We start from the raw sequence: 19,538 nt of genomic DNA, 5'->3' as shown, positions 1-19,538 counted from the left end.
ATCTTTCTTAATTGATGTATAGATACCAGAGATACTTATTGAGAGAAACTGAGGTCATACATGGTGCATATTAAAAGCTTCATTTTCCTCAATTGTACCAGAGTAGGGATTTAGTCCATCTAGCCTGCCATACACCTATCTCATGCATGTTTACATTCCCTTACTGTGTTAACCTCTACCACTTCTGCTGGGATGCAATTCCGCTTAAGTGCTACCCCGTCGGTAAACTTCCTCTACTTTTACAGCATATGATGCATTGCACACAACTATATCACTTTTATTGTTCACGTATAAACCTGTACCGAACATACACGTGGGCCTGCATCAGTGAAACACAGCTCAGCAGCATCGTTAGCAAAAATCCGGCGCAGAAGCCATGGACACCATTGATGCAGCCTGCAAGGATCACAATACCTGCCCAGCCCCATCTATACATCCATGACTCTAATATATTACCACTTTATCGTTACAATTCACCGTCTCCGTGACCCTAAACACCGCATCTTCTGCCCATCAATACTATACCTACAACGCGTGCATCTGCCTTGTGTAACATCTAAAGGCGCACGCCAGCATATTACATAAAGCGACAGATAGAAGGGTTTCAGGATGACGTAGTGGGCGGGGTCATGCAACAACGCTTCCGGGTTTAGTAGCATTTTTAGTAGCTTTTGCTGAAAACTTTGCGTAATAGATGAGGGGCTGCCACAGAGGTTACGAAAGCAGGTGGTACCAGTTTTGGAAGAGAATACGCTTCGGCATTTAAATGCCACTTTGGGTTTGTCAATCTAATTAGAGCCCTTTTGACACGTATAATGTTACCCGTTTCAGTGTAACAATCAGTGGCTGTTTAGCTTGTTATTGGGTGTCACACTTTAATAATCGCTCCCCGTATCTGATTTTAGCTGTGTCTTACCCTTCGGCCCTAGGTTAAAAAAGATATGTTACCTCATGATCTATTCAAATGAACTTTAAATAGGAGATTCAGTGGTAGAGCTATTATAAACACATAGCATAAAAGCCTTACAAAGAATACAATAGCGTTGCTTGCGCATTGAGGAAATAGAAGATACATCAAGGTGTGAACACAAAGGGTGGTTTATTATATCACTTCTTATTTTGACATCATGCTTGTATGGAGTAAACAGCCAATGGCAGGTCTACGGATAAAAGCAGCGCCCTCTTCCTTAAGGGGTAAGAAATCCAGTAAGGCAGACTTGGGTAACTGAGGAATCAAGAAAGGGTCGGGGACAGTAACGCCTTTTAATGGATTTTTAACACCTTAAGGTCCTTTTTTTTTTTTTTTTTTTTTTAAAAAAAAAAACAACTTTTCATGACCAAGTATGTTTTAAAGTTTTCTAATTTTTTTGTGTTTAGCTATAATTTTCTTCTTTCTCATTTACTGTACCCCCCCCCCAAAAAAAATGATATATTGTCTTTTTCGGGACAAGAAGAGCATTCTTTAGATACCATTGTTTTGATCATTTCTGAGTTTACCATAAAATCTTTTCTGACTTTTACTTGAAAGATCTTTTACTACAAAAGCTAATGAAAAAGTCTGCTAAATAGATTCTACTATTTGTCCTGAGTTTAGAAATACCCAATGTTTTTATGTTTTTTTTGCATAGGGCAATAAGTACAAGTAGCATTTTGCTATTTCAAAACCATTTGTTTCATATCCCCTCACTGTCGGCCGGTCTCTCACTTCCGTCTCTCTCCCCCTCCCATACACCCCTCTGACTCCTCCCCCCTCCCATACATCACTCTGCCTCTCTACCCGGCTCCGTTACTGACTTCATAGAAGCCTCAGCGTAAGTGAAGGGCAGTAACGGAGGCTGTCTGTGCGCATCGTTTAGACCCCCACCGGCTGACAGAGGATCATCCTCCGTTACTCACCTTCACTTACGCTGAGGCTTCTATGAAGCTGCAGTGAAAGTTCCTGTCAGTAACGGAGCCGGGTAGAGAGGTAGAGCGGTGTATGGGAGGGGGGAGGAGTCAGAGGGGTGTATGGGAGCCACCCTCCCATACACCACTCTGGCTCCTCCGCCTCCCATATGGCACTCTGCCTCTCTACCCGGCTCCCTGGTGTCTTGTGAACCTCCGTGGCTGACAGGAGGCAGAGTGGAGTATGGGAGGGGGGAGGAGGCAAAGTGATGTATGGGAGGGGGAGGAACCAAAGGGATGTATGGGAGGGGGAGGAGGCAGAGTGGTGTACGAGAGGGGGAGGAGCCAGAGTGGAGTATGGGAGGGGGCAAAGTGATGTATGGGAGGGGGGAGGAGGCAGAGTGGTGTATGGGAGGGGGGAGGAGGCAGAGTGGAGTATGGGAGGGGGGAGGAGGCAGAGTGGAGTATTGGAGGGGGGAGGAGGCAGAGTGGTGTATGGGAGGGGGAGGAGGCAGAGTGGTGTATGGGAGGGGGAGGAGGCAGAGTGGTGTATGGGAGGGGGAGGAGGCAGAGTGGTGTATGGGAGGGGGAGGAGCCAGAGTGGTGTATGGGTGAGTTATAGTGGTGTATGGGGGGTATTATGAATTTCAGGGCATATAGGGGGTATAAGGCATATCGATATTAGGCATATCAGGGGGGCATAAAACATATCTGGGGGTAAAAGGTATATCAGGGGGCTCAGTTGCATATCACTGGCATATAAGAGGTATAAGGCATATATGGGGGCAGAGTGGCAAGCTGGGGGTCAGATGTGCATAACCGGGGGCAGTTTGGTAAATAAAAAAAATTTAAACAAGGCTTTTTTCTCATAGTTTTTATTAAATATGAAAAATAGTTAACATATGAATTAATATTTACTAATAACTTTGTATTCAAACCTAGTTTGAGAAACACAGTGTTTGGGTTCTTGTAGCTTTTATTATTATGTCAGTAAAATAAGAAGGTGAATAGAGAGAGGCCATTGTGGTAAAGAGATGAAAGTGTAAATTGTATGTTTTTTATTACATTATTTTAAATTGAAAAAAAATTAAATTTTTTTATCCGATTAATCGAAATTAAAATAATCGTTAGTTGCAGCCCTAGTTATTTGTATGGCAAATAGTGTGACTCGGGTATGTATAAGGGGTGCGTGTGGTTATAAGAGCTCAACGACGAGATAAACTATATGGGGCTGGTCTCCAAATGTTTCTAGGGTTGCTTTTCAGTCCCAGTCCGGCCCTGTTCCCAGTACTCCCAACCAACGGTTGAATATAATTGACTGATAACACCCTAGGGGCAATTTTACTGGCATTTTGCCCTTAGATCTACTGCCACTCTCCTCCTCCTTCCATCTCTCACAATGGACCACCTCCTCACGCATCGTGATGGCCATCAAATTGATGTTGTCCCATCAATGCTCAATATCTCAATTCTCCAACTCTCCCTTTATTTGTCTGACCACAGTCTGCTAACATTGAACCTTCCCATACCTCCTATACCTCCTTTACCACAGCTCGCTGACATAATCCACTCCCTTGCAATATCCTTCCTGGATAATTGCAACTCTATTAAGTAGTCTTCCGCTTCCCTGCCTTTCTATCAATTCCATCCTCAACACTTCAGCTCCCCATTCCTTTCAGAGTCAAATACAAACTCCTGACCTACAGAGCCCTTAACAACGTAACTAAAAGCCTCAGGGCCCCGGTGTGAGAATCCGTTAAGGGCCCCCCACCCAAAAAAACATGATTTTTTTTCTCACACTATCTACCCCCTCTCCCCCTTCTCATACTATCTACCCCATCTCCGCCCTTCTCATACTATCTACCCCCTCTTCTCACACTATCTATCCCCTCTTCCCCTTCTCACACTATCTACCCCCTCTCACACCCTTCTCACACTATCTACCCCTTTCCCCCCTTTTCACACTATCTACCGCCTCTCCCCCCTTCTCAGGCTGACTGGCAGAACTCCCGGGCCTGGTCGCAGTCGCGACCCCTGCAACCCTGGATGTTCCGCCACTGTCTCTACCCTCCTATACAATTACACCCATTCCTCCCTCTTTGTTCTTCTCATGACCTTTGTCTCTTCTACCATCATTAACTCCTCTTACTCCAGCATCCAGGATTTCAAATGTGCCATACAGCTTCTCTGGAATTCCCTTTCCCTGTCAGATGTTTTGCAAATTCCAAAAGCTCTCTGTAAACCCACCTGTTTTAAGAAGCCTGCAATCTTTCCTCATAACACTCTCAGCCAGCATCCTATCTAAGCCATCTGAACATCCAACAACCTCCCCAGCTCATCCTGACTCGACCAACTCATCCTCATCCAAACAGTCCTCACCTGCCCCTCGACCAACTGTATTGTAAGCTCGCAAGAGCAAGGCTTTCTACTCCTTTTGTACCAGTGTGTTGTGATTTGTGATTTTAAATTGATCCTACCGACTCTGATTGTAAAGCACTACGGAATCTGCTGGCGTTATATAAAAAATGTAATTTGAATGTACAGCCTTGAGCCAATTTGATTGGCATTATACCATGATTAGCTCTTTAGCTTAAAAAACATATGGTTGTAAGTACATATTGTGTATTGTTGCAAATGTCAGGTAATCCAAATAATACAGAACCTGTGGCTGGCGACACCATGGATACCAAGTTGATTTGGCACTTTCATTTTGAAACAAAGGCAATGATATCCATGAAAAGTTTCTTTCTCTCCCCTGATTGCGAGCCAGGCCTTCTTGTCCAACATCAGTCCAAAATCTTGTGGAAAGGTGCAACAGTTTTTGGCCTATAGTGTATATAGGGTCCTGCGTATACCCACTGAAATTGATTACAGATACTATAGCAAACCAAAATGAGGAAGTTACACTAAATGTCTGTGTGTACATATACATATATATGTATACACACACATATTTTCTTGGTATGAATACATATTACGGTATATACTGTATATAACCTCTGATGTTATGGAGCAAGAGATCTAGGCTTCAAATATAAATTTTTTAAATGAAATATTTTTTAAATTAGGCTTTTTTTCAGCAGATAGATATTTTTAAGCTCAATTTTGTTTAGATAACATAGATATCCAATGTTATTTTTAAGTTCTCACAAATAAATGGCTGCAGTTGAGTTGGGGTTTCATCCTTTCTTATTCTTTACTCATGTGCCGTACCTTATAGAACGCTGGGTGGAGCATGGTGTTAATATCAATTGTTAAAGCATTCCCTCCAGCAATGTATCTAATACATTTTAGAGAAACTGTCAGACGATACACTAGAATATCTTTCATCTTTCCGTAGGTGACGTATATTCAACCCTAAGTTACCTCTCATTTTTCTTGGTAAGTAAAAAAGTTTATCTCGCCTGTTCAGTCTTCTCTACTCAACAATGAGGTTTACATTGGTCCTAGCTTTTGGGATGGTCTGTTCTGTGCAGACACAATTCACAGGTAAAAAAAAATGATTTCTAATATTAGATTCTTCTTATGTTTTAGAGGATTGCAAATGTACATTTGTAGCTCAGAGCTACAACTTTTCTCATTCTTAGCTACAATTAGCTGAACACATAGCCAAAGTTGACTTGGCGTAAATATTAAATACACAAATATAATTTGTTTCAAGGCCAAGATTCTTGTTGGGACTGGTTCAGAACAGATCATTTTGCTGTGGTTCAGAATAAGAAAGGGGTAGAGAAGAGGCTTATGTACTCAACAAAGCCATATGTGTTTTATAGATATCAGTTGTGTTTTCTTTTTTTTTTTTGCTGTAGAATAATCATGTATTAGACGTGGTGGGCCTAAATGCATTACAATGGCATATTACAATCTACAATAGCAATACAGATTATTTAATTAAGTTATTTAATTTAAGTATTGTGCATTTATGTCTGGTTTTCTAATATAGAGTTTGAGTGTGAAAACATGTAGAATCTAGGTATAAAAAACTTTCACCATTCTATTGGTTACTGTAATGGAAAAAATAACAGTTTTCAAATCAGAAAAACTTTATTTTTATACTTTGTCTTACAATATGATGATTAATAAGATTTATCATTTGGGTTATCAAAATAACTGTACATGTACCCTCATACAGTCAGTGTATGAATTTGCAAGAAAGTTTTTATTTTAGTGACATGAATATTATGCAGTTCCTGTATTAATCAAATAAACAGTCTATACCTTCTAAATGTATTTCTTTATTATGTTTAGGACGATGCACCACAGCTCCACTGGTGTGTTGTAAAGGTGTAAACAGTGCGTGTCGGAGAGGAGACTGCTACTGTGATGAGTACTGTACGGCAAATTCAGACTGCTGTCCAGATTTCACTGCTGCGTGCAACAATGGTAAAAAGCCAGTAGTCATAAGTGCCTTGATAAAAGTAAACATAAAAACATGATGCCTCACTTGTTGTGAATTACAATTAATTGTCATAAAAAAAGGTATCATTACAGAACATTTGCAATATCTTGACAAAACAATAGTATAATAGCAGTGAATTAAAATTTAAGCCTATCTATCGTCAAGCATTCCTACTGATGAGCTACAATATTTTTTTTTCAACCAAGTACATCGTGGTAACTAAAATACCCCAATACCAAAGTTTTCTTTAGTAACAACTCTAAAAGGCTCCTTGAGGAGTCAGGGTAGGTCCTAATGGCATATTAGGCAAGAACACTTTAAGGTCTCCTCTCCTAATTTTAGCAATATGATTTTTCACAAAAAGTTATCTAAAAACATTATGGTGACTTAGAGCTGTAAAACACTGTGATACGCTCATGTATTACGTTACATTTATTTATGAAGTGCTGGCAGATTCCGCATTGCTAAATACCCAGCAAACCTTCTAAGCTCCTAGAAAAGAGGTAAAGGGAGGCACAGAGATTTGAGGATATCAATAGGACATCACCCAGATGTCCTGTGTAAGGTTGTACAGAAAGAAGAACGGGACAGTTACAAGGAAGATCTCCCCAACCAGTCCATTGAGAGCCACAGCACAGTAAGGTATCCCAGGTGCTATGGCTGGCCCTGTCCTGGGGGTATACCTACCTCTGGTTTAGAAGCACCTTCTTAGAAGCAAACACACACAAAATCTTTTTAAAAATGGAAATGTGATCTTGTACCATGAAGCAGCATTTCCCAGCAGTCATATGATAATTGTAATAAGAAACAAGTGAGAGTAGGTGAACTGTGAATGATTGATAAAAATGTGTTTTTAACACCGCAGTGATTAAAATAATGAAAAAATATACTCATGTATATATGTATATATATATATATATATATATTTCCACGGTTCTCCTCTTAAGTTGATTTTGGTTAATAATATAAGATCACAACCCAAAGTATCAAGTTCACTTTGAACGGGTAATGAAGGTTTAATAAATGGTGGAAAACAATAAGCAGTTAGATATCAAACGGAGTGTATTTTGCATATTTTCATACACTTCGGCATCGAAAAAAAAGGTAAAAAGAATATGCTTACAAAAACACATGCAGCATATGCATGTTGTAAAAACTCCCCGAAGACGACAGTATATGAAACTATTCGAGTGGTCATTCGGTGTTTCTCTCCTCGCAAAGAAAGTGCAGAAGACGGCAGTATAAAAGACTGCTAAAGAAGTTAGACGGTGTTTCTCTCCTTCATTTCCCGTTCAAAGTGAACTTGATACTTTGGGTTGTGATCTTATATTATTTCTGGTTATATGTTGCGCTATGTATGGTTTATTTTGTTTGTTTTTCATGTAAATAACCGAAATCTTGAGAGAAGAACCGTGGAAATATATATATATACATCAGTATATTTTTTCATTATTTTAATCACTGTGGTATTAAAAATACATTTTTATCAATCATTCACAGCTCACCTACTGCCCTGAGTATTGGTTTTGAAGCTTGTTTTCGTTTTAGTATAGCGCTTTTATTTTACCTTTTTTACGTCTTATATGATAATTGTAATACATGTACAGATTCCTTTTTTAAGATGTCCACTATTTCTGCACTTACAGTATCATTGGTGAACTTTATCTACTTAAAAAATGTAAAACATTTAAAAGTAAAATGTCCTTTAGTTTTCTGTGCGTGAAAACTTATTTATACAGATGATGATAATATATGGCCGTAAGTCATTTTTACAACTTGTAGCATGGAAAGTTTGCTTGAAAGGTTATTGTACTACCAGCCTTGAATTAAAATGTAAGATAATCCAAAATTAAACTTGTAGTACGGCCTATGGTTTGATTGATGTCCATTGTTTACCTTCATGTAATGTGCAATAATTAGTACGTGATATCATGGCTGCTAGGTTTCTTTACTACATCATTACTAAATCTGTATACACAAGACTGCTGTACCTTGAAAGGACCACACAGTGCTACTGTAAGACAAAACATACTGCACAAGACATATGCACTTGAGGCATATGTCGATTGATGCAAAACATTGTGAAATATTTTATAAATAGTCTGACAAAAGTTATATATGTATACATGCGTTTGAAAGCACAGTGAGATTCACTAACTCTGACTCTGTTAGGACTTATAACTATTGCGTTTATAAGAAGTTCTATAAACAGCATCACACGTTTTGGGGCGTTATATATGTTATAGTCTAATTTCTTTATTCATCTATTTCTATTGTATTTGTATGTTAGAACAATCTTTCAGTTGTTCTAAATGTGTGTTTGACCAAATAGTAATAGTAAAATGTTTTCTTTGTTCTTTAGCACCTGTGTTGCATTGAGCAAACTTATATTGAGTATGTTTATGCATTTTTTTTTAATCAGGTGTAACCACACGGACTACAATACTTTCCACAACATCTTTCAGGACAACAACAACTGCTCTAACTGCCACAAGTATAAAGATGTCGAGCACTGCAGAAACCTCAGTACAAAGTGTTACTACCACAAATCCAAACACCTTCAAAAACGTTGTGCCCTACACATCTATATCTGTGGTCACCATGAGCACCATAACACCAAACTCCAGCACTACATCCTTTCCAATATCTCTCAGTAAATCTACCAGCTCTAACATCACTACCATGAAAACAAGCAATATAAGTACTGCTGGAATGTCTTTGACTGGATCCATAATCACTACCCCTGTAATAGGAGCTCAGACACCTAGTAAAGTTAGTGGCACTATTACAGGTACAACAATGGCGCCATCCACAATAACATCTGTTACCACATTTGGAAAACCCTCTAATGCTACAAGCCCAGTCTCAACAGCTAGCTTTGTACCTATTACATCAATCAGCAACATTTCAACACAAGGATCAACATTGAATGCTACCAGTGCTTTTTATGTATCTATATCAAACGGTGCCTCTTCCTTCACAACTACAACACCACTAACCAACACAACAACCTTAAAAACCTCTAGTACAGTATTACTACCTGGAATCAATGAACTATCCATAGGAACAGGAGTGCCAACACAAAGGACAAGTATAACAACACCTGGATTTACATCTGTAACACCTGTGAGCACTTCAACCTTTACTTTAAGGCCCTCTACAGTAGTAGCCAATAACAGCATGACATCAGCACTATTTGCACTTTTAAATGCCACCAGCAGCCTTACAAAATCTGTGATCAACACAACTACTGCCATTGCGACATCTCCATTGCCAACTGTTATATCAAAACCCGATACACTAACAACTTCCACCAGCAGACTCATAATACCTTTAAAGAATGCAACCAGCACCATTGGACTCATTACTAATGGACTATCAGCTTCTTTAGCAACGTCTAATACTACTGGCAGCTTCACAACAATTGTGAATACTGCAGCCACAAGCCCTAGTACGATCAGTAACAATACAGCATCTATGATGAATGGAATCAGTACCCTCAAGACATTAAGCATGCAAGAGAACAGTAACTTTCCATCACCATCTACCGATTTAAAGACATCTGCAAATGCGTCCATTCTAATGACATCTAGATCCACAGCAGTTCCCAGTACATCCAGCAGAACTCCAACATCCCAAGTTTCTGATACTATAAATCCTATGTCTATCATATCACATGACAACTCTTTTAGTACCATCACAAAAGTGTCTGCTACATTGTTTTTCAACATGTCCATTGCCAGCAAAACAATGGCTGTCAGTTTGTCTCCTACTATGACTGGAACTATAAAAGATGGAATTTTATCTCTGAATACAACAAACAATATAAAAACTGCATCTACGAATACAGTGTCTAGTACATCACCATCTGCAATTTTCTCTCAGTCCAGGGCCAGTGAAACACTTCAAACCCTATCTTCTGTCAATACATCCATCACAATCCCAGCATTTGGAGTTATATCTAAGACTAGTAGAACATCAACAACACCATTGCCTAGTACAACAGGAATGGTCATACCAACATCTGATATATTAGCATTCAATAATTCAAGCTTATCCCCAGTATCACCTGGATCATCATCTCTTAACATAACAGCTAGCTTTGTACCTATTACATCAATCAGCAACATTTCAACACAAGGATCAACATTGAATGCTACCAGTGCTTTTTATGTATCTATATCAAACGGTGCCTCTTCCTTCACAACTACAACACCACTAACCAACACAACAACCTTAAAAACCTCTAGTACAGTATTACTACCTGGGATCAATGAATTATCCATAGGAACAACAGGAGTGCCAACACAAAGGACAAGTATAACAACACCTGGATTTACATCTAATGTAACCATGAGGTTCACAACACCTGTGAGCACTTCAACCTTTACTTTAAGACCCTCTACAGTAGTAGCCAATAACAGCATGACATCAGCACTATTTGTACTTTTAAATGCCACCAGCAGCCTTACAAAATCTGTGATCAACACAACTACTGCCATTGCGACATCTCCATTGCCAACTGTTATATCAACACCCGATATACTAACAACTTCCACCAGCAGACTCATAATACCTTTAAAGAATGCAACCAGCACCATTGGACTCACTACTAATGGACTATCAGCTTCTTTAGCAACGTCTAATACTACTGGCAGCTTCACAACAATTGTGAATACTGCAGCCACAAGCCCTAGTATTATCAGTAACAATACAGCATCTATGATGAATGGAATCAGTACCCTCAAGACATTAAGCATGCAAGAGAACAGTAACTTTCCATCACCATCTACCGATTTAAAGACATCTGCAAATGCGTCCATTCTAATGACATCTAGATCCACAGCAGTTCCCAGTACATCCAGCAGAACTCCAACATCCCAAGTTTCTGATACTATAAATCCTATGTCTATCAAATCACATGGCAACTCTTTTAGTACCATCACAAAAGTGTCTGCTTCATTGTTTTTCAACATGTCCATTGCCAGCAAAACAATGGCTGTCAGTTTGTCTCCTACTGTGAGTGGAACTATAAAAGATGGAATTTTATCTCTGAATACAACAAGCAATATAAAAACAGCATCTACGAATACAGTGTCTAGTACATCACCATCTGCAATTTTCTCTCAGTCCAGGGCCAGCGAAACACTTCAAACCCTATCTTCTGTCAATACATCCATCACAATCCCAGCATTTGGAGTTGTATCTAAGACTAGTAGAACATCAACAACACCATTGCCTAGTACAACAGGAATGGTCATACCAACATCTGATATATTAGCATTCAATAATTCAAGCTTATCCCCAGTATCACCTGGATCATCATCTCTTAACATATCTACCCCGTCTTCATCCAAACCTGTTATAACATTTGGAATGATACCGCCTAACGGAATACAAGGAAATTCATCCCCTATTACAACCAAAGCTATTGGAATAATATTTACAAATGTATCAGATACCATTGTGTCATTTTCTAAAACAACTCCTAGTTTGTTCGGCAACCCTTCCTCGTCATCAGGGACCCTGTCACTTGACATATCCAACATACCTGCAATAACACCTTCTAATAGATCAAAGATTACAACTGCAACTGAAGCCAATTCAAGTGCAGGTACATTCATTTATCATTTTAACACAATCAGAACTACAACTAAAATTATGCCTTCTGATATATCAAACACCATTAGACCAATATCTGAAGTAGAATACAACACAACTATTACACCCGCATCTGGCATACTTTTACTTTCTAGAACCACATCTAGCACCTCTAGCAACACTAGATTATCTGGATCTGTAGTCAGTCCTTCAATCACATCCTCTACCACCATGACACCATTTTAAATTCCTCATACCAATACACTGTATGCAATGCCAATGCAACCCAATCAATAATCTCACCATACATTGTATACAACTTAAGCAGTATACTGGTGTTTGCGAAATCACCTATTTCAGTAACACACAACCTGACTACAATGTATTCTCTGCAATCCAATGCAACACTAAGCCCAGCATCACTGGTGCAAACACTGCAGCCCCAAGCAGCCTAAATAACACAAGAGCTCCAGGTATATTCAACAACCTGGCTTCCACATCTGCCTCACTACACATACCTATATATTGTAATTTATCTGCCATAACAGGTAAGGAGTGCAAGAAAATAGAAGAAAAATGAGATTATAAAACTGTATCAACGGTAATCAAGTTAGAAAGGTAACATGTTTATTTGTGAATTACTTACAGCACCCACCCAAAGAATTGTTGCTGATCAGATGATGATTTCTCAGAACAAGCCCCTAGATCTTCTACAGTTGCCATCTACATCAGGAAGTAGTCTGCCATCGCTTGTTTTGACTAAAACCACCAAAGCATCCTTAGCGCCAGCTGATAATGGCACACAGAAACCACAGACATCACAAAATATTCCAGGTACTAAATTATAAATTGCCAAGCATCAGCATATCCTTAATTTGTTCACCATTACCTACTCAATGTTCAAAATAAAGTCTTTGGGATTTATAAAAAAACAAAGATTAATGAGGCTACAGTAATGGCATAATTTAAAAGAATATTATCATTTATTTTATCCTGTATATTATCCATCTGTAAGTGTGTCTATTAAAACTGCAACTTGTAAATCTGCACAGCTATATTTTAACTTAAGTATAAGTGTCTGTATAGGTGTCTGTATGGTAATCCAGGAACCATAAATCAGAATCATAAAGCTGAATTGTATTTTAGCACCTACAGGGTCTGCTTCACTTAATGGTACCATGGAGAGTCTAACACCAGTCAACCCATCTACCAGAAACTATTCCTCCTACTATACTTTCTATACAAGTACAATCCAAGTGGTTCTTCTACCTTATATTTATTCAATTACACCCCCCACCCATGTACCAGAGCCATTGTGTTTCACATTGGTAGTAAAAATGTAGTTCCTAAACTTTTGACAGGTGAATGCTTTTATTGTAAGAGCTAATCATTGAGACTGAATATGATCACTCTTTGGAAGGTATGGGAATATAAAGTATATCGTGTTTCTAGGACCAAAAATGTAATAACTTAATGAACCAAGAGAAACCTTAACAGGGCATATGGTGCATTGCACAAATCCAAATCAGTAATACAAAACCATATTGAAAATCCCAATGGTCATATAGATTTACTGTAGATTTACTGCAGGAAAACATTTAAATGCATACCACTATCTATCATGAAGAGGAATAGGATAGAGGCCAAGGCACCTTAATCTGCAGTGTCGACACCTTTTACATTTACTCATCTAAATATATTTTCACATAGTATAATGTTTTGTTTTTTATCTTCGTCTTCTTTGTGTTTAGTACAACTCCTATTATCCACGTGATGAGTTGAGTTACTTTACCTATGACTATAAAAATCTGTATTGTGGATGTAAAGGATTTACAACAAATGTAAGAACTACTAGTCATTCTATCGAAATGCTATCAATGAGAAGATATGAATGGGCAAGAAAAAAAATAAGTTTTCTGGTTGTCCACTGCAATTGCTTTATGGTTACAGTTATGTTTGTAACTTGCACAATGATTTTACCTTCTACAGCGTCCTACACAGCCAATGTTATCAACAAAACAACTGTAACCAAAGTGAAAGAGCCTACCATAAGCAAGACAACGATGAGAACAACCACAAGCAAGAAAAGGATGCCCTCTGGTGTATTTTGGTCACTGATCTTCCCTAGAATAAGCAAGGGAATATCAGATATATCAGATGTCTTTGGCCCATTTGAATTTAAGAACAAAAACCAAACAGTACCCAAAGGTATTAAAAATAAATCAGTTCATATAACTTATATAAATGATAAAATGCCCCAAAATACAACTGTCAGATATATTCCTTAAAAATATTTCTGTTTACCCTTTTTGTTACACCTGACATACAAAGATTATAAGCCTGTATAAAAATAAGCAAACAGTAAATAGTACCAGTGTCATAAAAACATGTTTATAACTAGGTGATACCTTAAAATTTGTTTTAACACTGAATCTCACCAAATATTTTGCAATAGTAAATCATTTTTTTATCTTCTAGTTCCTCCTGTTGGTAATGAAACTGGATTTGTTGATTCATCTGTAGAGCCCAATAGCAAAGGTACAGTATAGATTGCAGAGGTGGTTGGAAATGGTGGTTGGAAATGGTCTACTAATCACTGACCAGGCTGGATATTCTAGCACAACAACCTGCAGATAATGTGACCTGCAGGCTTTTCAGCCTTGGTATATGGCATGTACATCAATTTTATTGATCGATTGAAATCTTTACTGCAGGTTAAAACAAAATAAAGGCCCATTTGCAAAAAATGTCTTGGCTATGTATTTGATGGATATCAAAGCTGGAAAATATAAACCTGGAAACCTTTAACACCAAATAAAGAATTAATAGCACTATATGGCATTGCATTTTAAATAGATAGATATTAATACAACATTGGTCTTCTGGGAAGGCTTTCTACAGGGTTTTGGAGTGTTTGCCCATTCATCCAGTAGAGCATTTGTGAGGTCAGACAAGAAGGCCTGGTTCACAATCTCATTCCAGTTCATCCCTAAGGTAGAGCTTAGTCATGCTGAAATAAAAAAAGGGTCTTCCCCAAACTGTTCCCAATAAAGTTGGAAGCACAGCATTGTCCAAAATATCTTGGTATTAACATTTTCCTTCACTGGGCCTAGCCCAAATCTTGTTTTCAATAATTAAGAGGCGTGTCCCAATAGTTTTGTCAATATAGTGGTGCACAAAGCAAGGTCCATAACGACATGGCTGGATGCGTTTGGTGTGAAAGAACTGGACTGGCCCACACAGAGCCCTGACCTCATCCTGACCTGTTCCTATCGAACACCTTTTGGATGAAGTGAAACGGAGACTGCGAGCCAGACCTTCTCATCTAACATTCTTGCCTGACCTCACACATTCTCTACTGGATGAATGTGCAAACATTTCCACAGAAACACCGCAAACTCTTGTGGAAAGCCTTACCAGAAGAGTGACAGCTGTTATAGCTGCAAAGGGGGGCCAACTTCATATTAATGTCTATGTCATTAGAATGCATCAAAGTCCCTGTTGGTATAATGGGCAAATGTCCCAATACTTTTGTCCATATAGCGTACCATTGACACATAGTTTTCATTATATAATTCAGTTATGATTTTATCACTTGTGGTAGTATCCCCCATTTAAACCTTCCTTTATTTTACTTAGTAATATCACAGATCTTATGTGAATTCCTACCAGTACAATATAAGGTATTACGTAAATAATATCACTTTCAGGTTCTGCAAAGTCTGTCCTGATTCTACACGTGAACTATTTGAGAATGACAATGGAGGATGAATCGGAAACCGAAAATATTATGCTTCAGAACGTAAGAGAATTACCCATATATTTTATAAATCTGGACTGTGCCATTGCTTCCTGTTTGTTTTTTTTAGAAGACAGTATTACTATATATTAAGAAGAAATACAGGATAAGTGGTAGGCAATATTTAAACAAAAATTATTTTCAGGGAGTTTATCAAATAAACTTGTCAGCAGTCCACGTTTTTATGCCACTATCTTGATATTTAATTTTCTCCAGCATTGGTCTTATACTGCAGCCTGGTAGTTTGTTCTCAAGTTGTTCTCTATAATGTCACCTTGTAACTGATTTACCATTTATAAAATTAATCCCTAGTTTTATTAAACACTCACAGTTTCTCTTTCTTATTCTGAATTTTTCTGACAAAGCCTCAGTTTTTAAGCAAATCCCATAGATAAGAAACATAGCCCATGAAATAATCCATAATTAAGTGACACATTACATCAGATACAAATATGTCAATCACGGTTATTGCTTGTACAAAAGTTGCTGGCCACCAGGTCCCCATTAGTAAGTTTCCTGCCCGGTATCAATTTAAGGCCCATCTTGTTAGTCCCTTAGAGTGTCCTCTATATCAAAAGCTTACCCCCTCTCCCCCCAGATTTCCCATGCTTAAAAAAGGCTTGCTCTTTCCTCATGGCTACTAACATCTCGTCCTCTTTTACCCAGGGTTGAAAAAAACTAATCTACCTCTTGTACAGCCATCCCACCAGGTCTCTATATTAGAAGTCCCTCCTTGACAACAATAGATCATAAATCAAGGAAGGCATGTGGCAAGGCCACCTACTACTGGCTACACCACCCTTATTGCAGACCTGGTTGGGACAGGCAGCACAAATCCCTCTTAAAAGTTTAAAGGTCAATTATGCTATTTTGTAATATGGCATGACATATTTTATTCCCTGAAGTTTGTTCCCCCAGCTTTGCAGTAGCCTGTATGAAACATTGTGCGGAACTTCTTGACCGCTCACTCTCCACTGATCTAGCATCCCAATGCTATGGGCTGATTGTTCTATCCTGTAATAAGCTGCCAGGGGATACTGTATTCTAAGTTTGTGAACATGCATTTAATGCCACCAACATACATTCAGTTTTTCACTTGTCGGGAAGTAGCTGCTGGAAGAAAACCAAAAACAAATAAAACAGCTTGTCTAAGTGAATTTATGTATTTTTACTGACAAAAAAGGATTAGTGAAGCAAATAGTTTGCTTTACTAATCTCTATGAAGTGACATTATGTATAATGTGTAGCACTGCCAACCAGTATGCTGGATAGATTGATTGCCTTCTGTGAGTTTATAAACACCATACACTGCAGAGCAGAAATTTTTATGTATGTATGTCCTGGAATAAAAACAGCTGATGTCCATACCTAGAAACTGTGCAGGTTTGGCCAGGAATCTCTGGGTAAGCACTTGCTTCCCTGCGTCTCTGGGTATGTTTTTTCTTTGTCAGAGCAGGGGACCAGCATTGGCCATGTCCAGTGCCTGCTCTGATACTAACTACTCACTTTGCCTCTTGAAGATGGCTCTGTTGATAAAAGATGGAAGTCCAAGAATAAATTTATGTTAGTTGCTTAAGAATCTGGTCATGAAAATACTCTGTATTTACAACTACTGAGGTCTGAGGTAGTCTCTGGTGCACTGTTAAGCTGAAGAACAGAAAATCCACAGCAAGGGTCACCAGAGCTTTAATAATGCTTACTATAAAATGTTGTTTCCAAAACAAATTTGAGTTGTGCAGCTGCAACAGTGCTGAAAGTTGAATCACTTATTTTGGGCTTCGTGTTCTATACTCTATGTTGGAAACCCCCCACCTACCAGTTACAAAGATTTTTGTTATTCATGTAGGAGCTAACATTGTATTTTAGTATGTTAAAAAAGAAAAATAATCCTTCTTCAAAAACACCTTGCTTGGTATGTACCCTGCAGCCAATAATACATATTTTTCTGCAAAAGATACTGCCTCTTTCGGCAGTTAGTAAAAATGTGAAGGATATATTACTGAATTCTCTACTTCACCATTAACAACACGACTATCTCTCCTACTAAACAGGCCCAATGCCTTGGGGTCATCCTTGACTCTAACCTTTCCTTCATCCCTCACATTCAGTCCCTTGGCAGATCCTGCCGCTTGCACCTAAAAAACATCTCTCGTATCCGTCCCAATTACCTTTAGAATCAAATTTAAAATCCTGGTTCTGACAAATAAGGCCATCCATAATACTGCTCCTCCATACATTTCTGCCCTCATAAGCAAATACTCTCCTACTCGATCCCTACGTTCTTCCCATGGGCTAAGGCTCTCCTCCTCACTTATCACCTCTTCCTTTTCCCGTCTACAAGATTTCACTCGAGCTGCCCCATATCTCTGGAATCTACTTCCACCGAACCTTCAGCATTCACCCTCCCTCCCGACATTCAAGAAACATCTCAAAACCCACTTCTTCAGAGAAGCCGCACCATCTTAGCTGCTAGAACTAGATACAACCACCACACTACCTCTCACCCGTCTCTGTGCCTTATGTTTGTCACCCCATTCCCTCAAGATTGTAAGCTTGCGAGCAGTGCGAGCTTTCGAGCATACCCCTTGAATTTATGTATTGTATTAAGTGCTGCGTAAACTGTTGGCGCTACATAAATAAAAGATAATAATAATAATAACACTGGCCACCGGTACTATATATAGTTGTAACCAGGTTACAGTTTGTTTTTCATATAGATTGGATAGAATCTACTATACACAAAGAAAGAAAAGCCAAATCATTTTAAATAGATGTTCCCCAAATGTAGCAACCCTAAATAGGTAAATTCTGTCCTTATTTAACATGTTTCATGATACCGAATTGTATTGTCTACAGATGTTAAGGGGTGTTCTGCAAGACTTTTAATGTATTCAAATGTTTTGTGCCAAATGAAGTGCGCCCCAACCTAAGGAATCTTGGTGACAAACACTTTCAACACATTGGCTGCTTGTTCATTCATGGTGTTTTTGCTTCATATTATTATTACTGTGCGAGGCTCTGCTAATACTCACACCATGCGACAACAAGGTTGCACATTCGGTATTGGTTAACTACTTCATACTGACATTGTACTATACTGTGCTTCCTCTCTTAATACAGAAATTTAAATTTTTACAAAAAAACCCCTTTTAATATTACCGGTTTAATTTCCTATAAAGTGAAGAAATTATCTTACAATGCAGCTTTTGTTATCGCAGATGAAACAGCTGTTTCAAAACCATGAACTGGACCTTATGGACAGACCAAGAGATGCTGAGAATCCTTGAAACTTCAGCTTCACTGAAAACATAATGTTTGGATTGCCTCCGGCAAGAAAACTGGCTGTATGCATGCGATATTTGAATATTCACTATATACTAGTCTTAAAGATCTCATTCTTTATTTGTGTTTCAGTTAAGATAGGCTAATATGTATTCTCATTCTTCTTGACATTTTCTGTACCTTATTTGTTGATATAAAATTAATTTCAATTTTGTACAACATGAATATGTTGTTGGTTCACTTCAATCAATAGTTATTTTAAATATTTCTTTATGTAGTAAAAAATAAAATAATTGTGTGTTGCACTATTTTGAAATTGTTTATGGTTATTGCTGTATTACTGGTATAGGTATTCATCAGGGGATTTAAAACAAGAGTGCATTCATAGATATAAAGTAGAATCTAGGCATTTCTATCCTGGCATCTTCATAAATGAAATTATGTTGGAAAAAAGCATCAACTTTATGTTAAACTGTAATGGAACCTTATTTAATTCTTGTAATGAATGATGTTTAAAGATAATGTTAAAGCATGGCTATGATCTTACTGTGGACTCCCCATGGTTCCTTATGG

Source organism: Sceloporus occidentalis, unplaced genomic scaffold (assembly GCF_023333645.1).
Source record: "Sceloporus occidentalis isolate IW3139 unplaced genomic scaffold, rSceOcc1.0.p SCAF_19, whole genome shotgun sequence".
NCBI classification, from domain to species: Eukaryota; Metazoa; Chordata; class Lepidosauria; order Squamata; family Phrynosomatidae; genus Sceloporus; species Sceloporus occidentalis.
Note: the sequence above shows the minus strand (reverse complement) of the source record.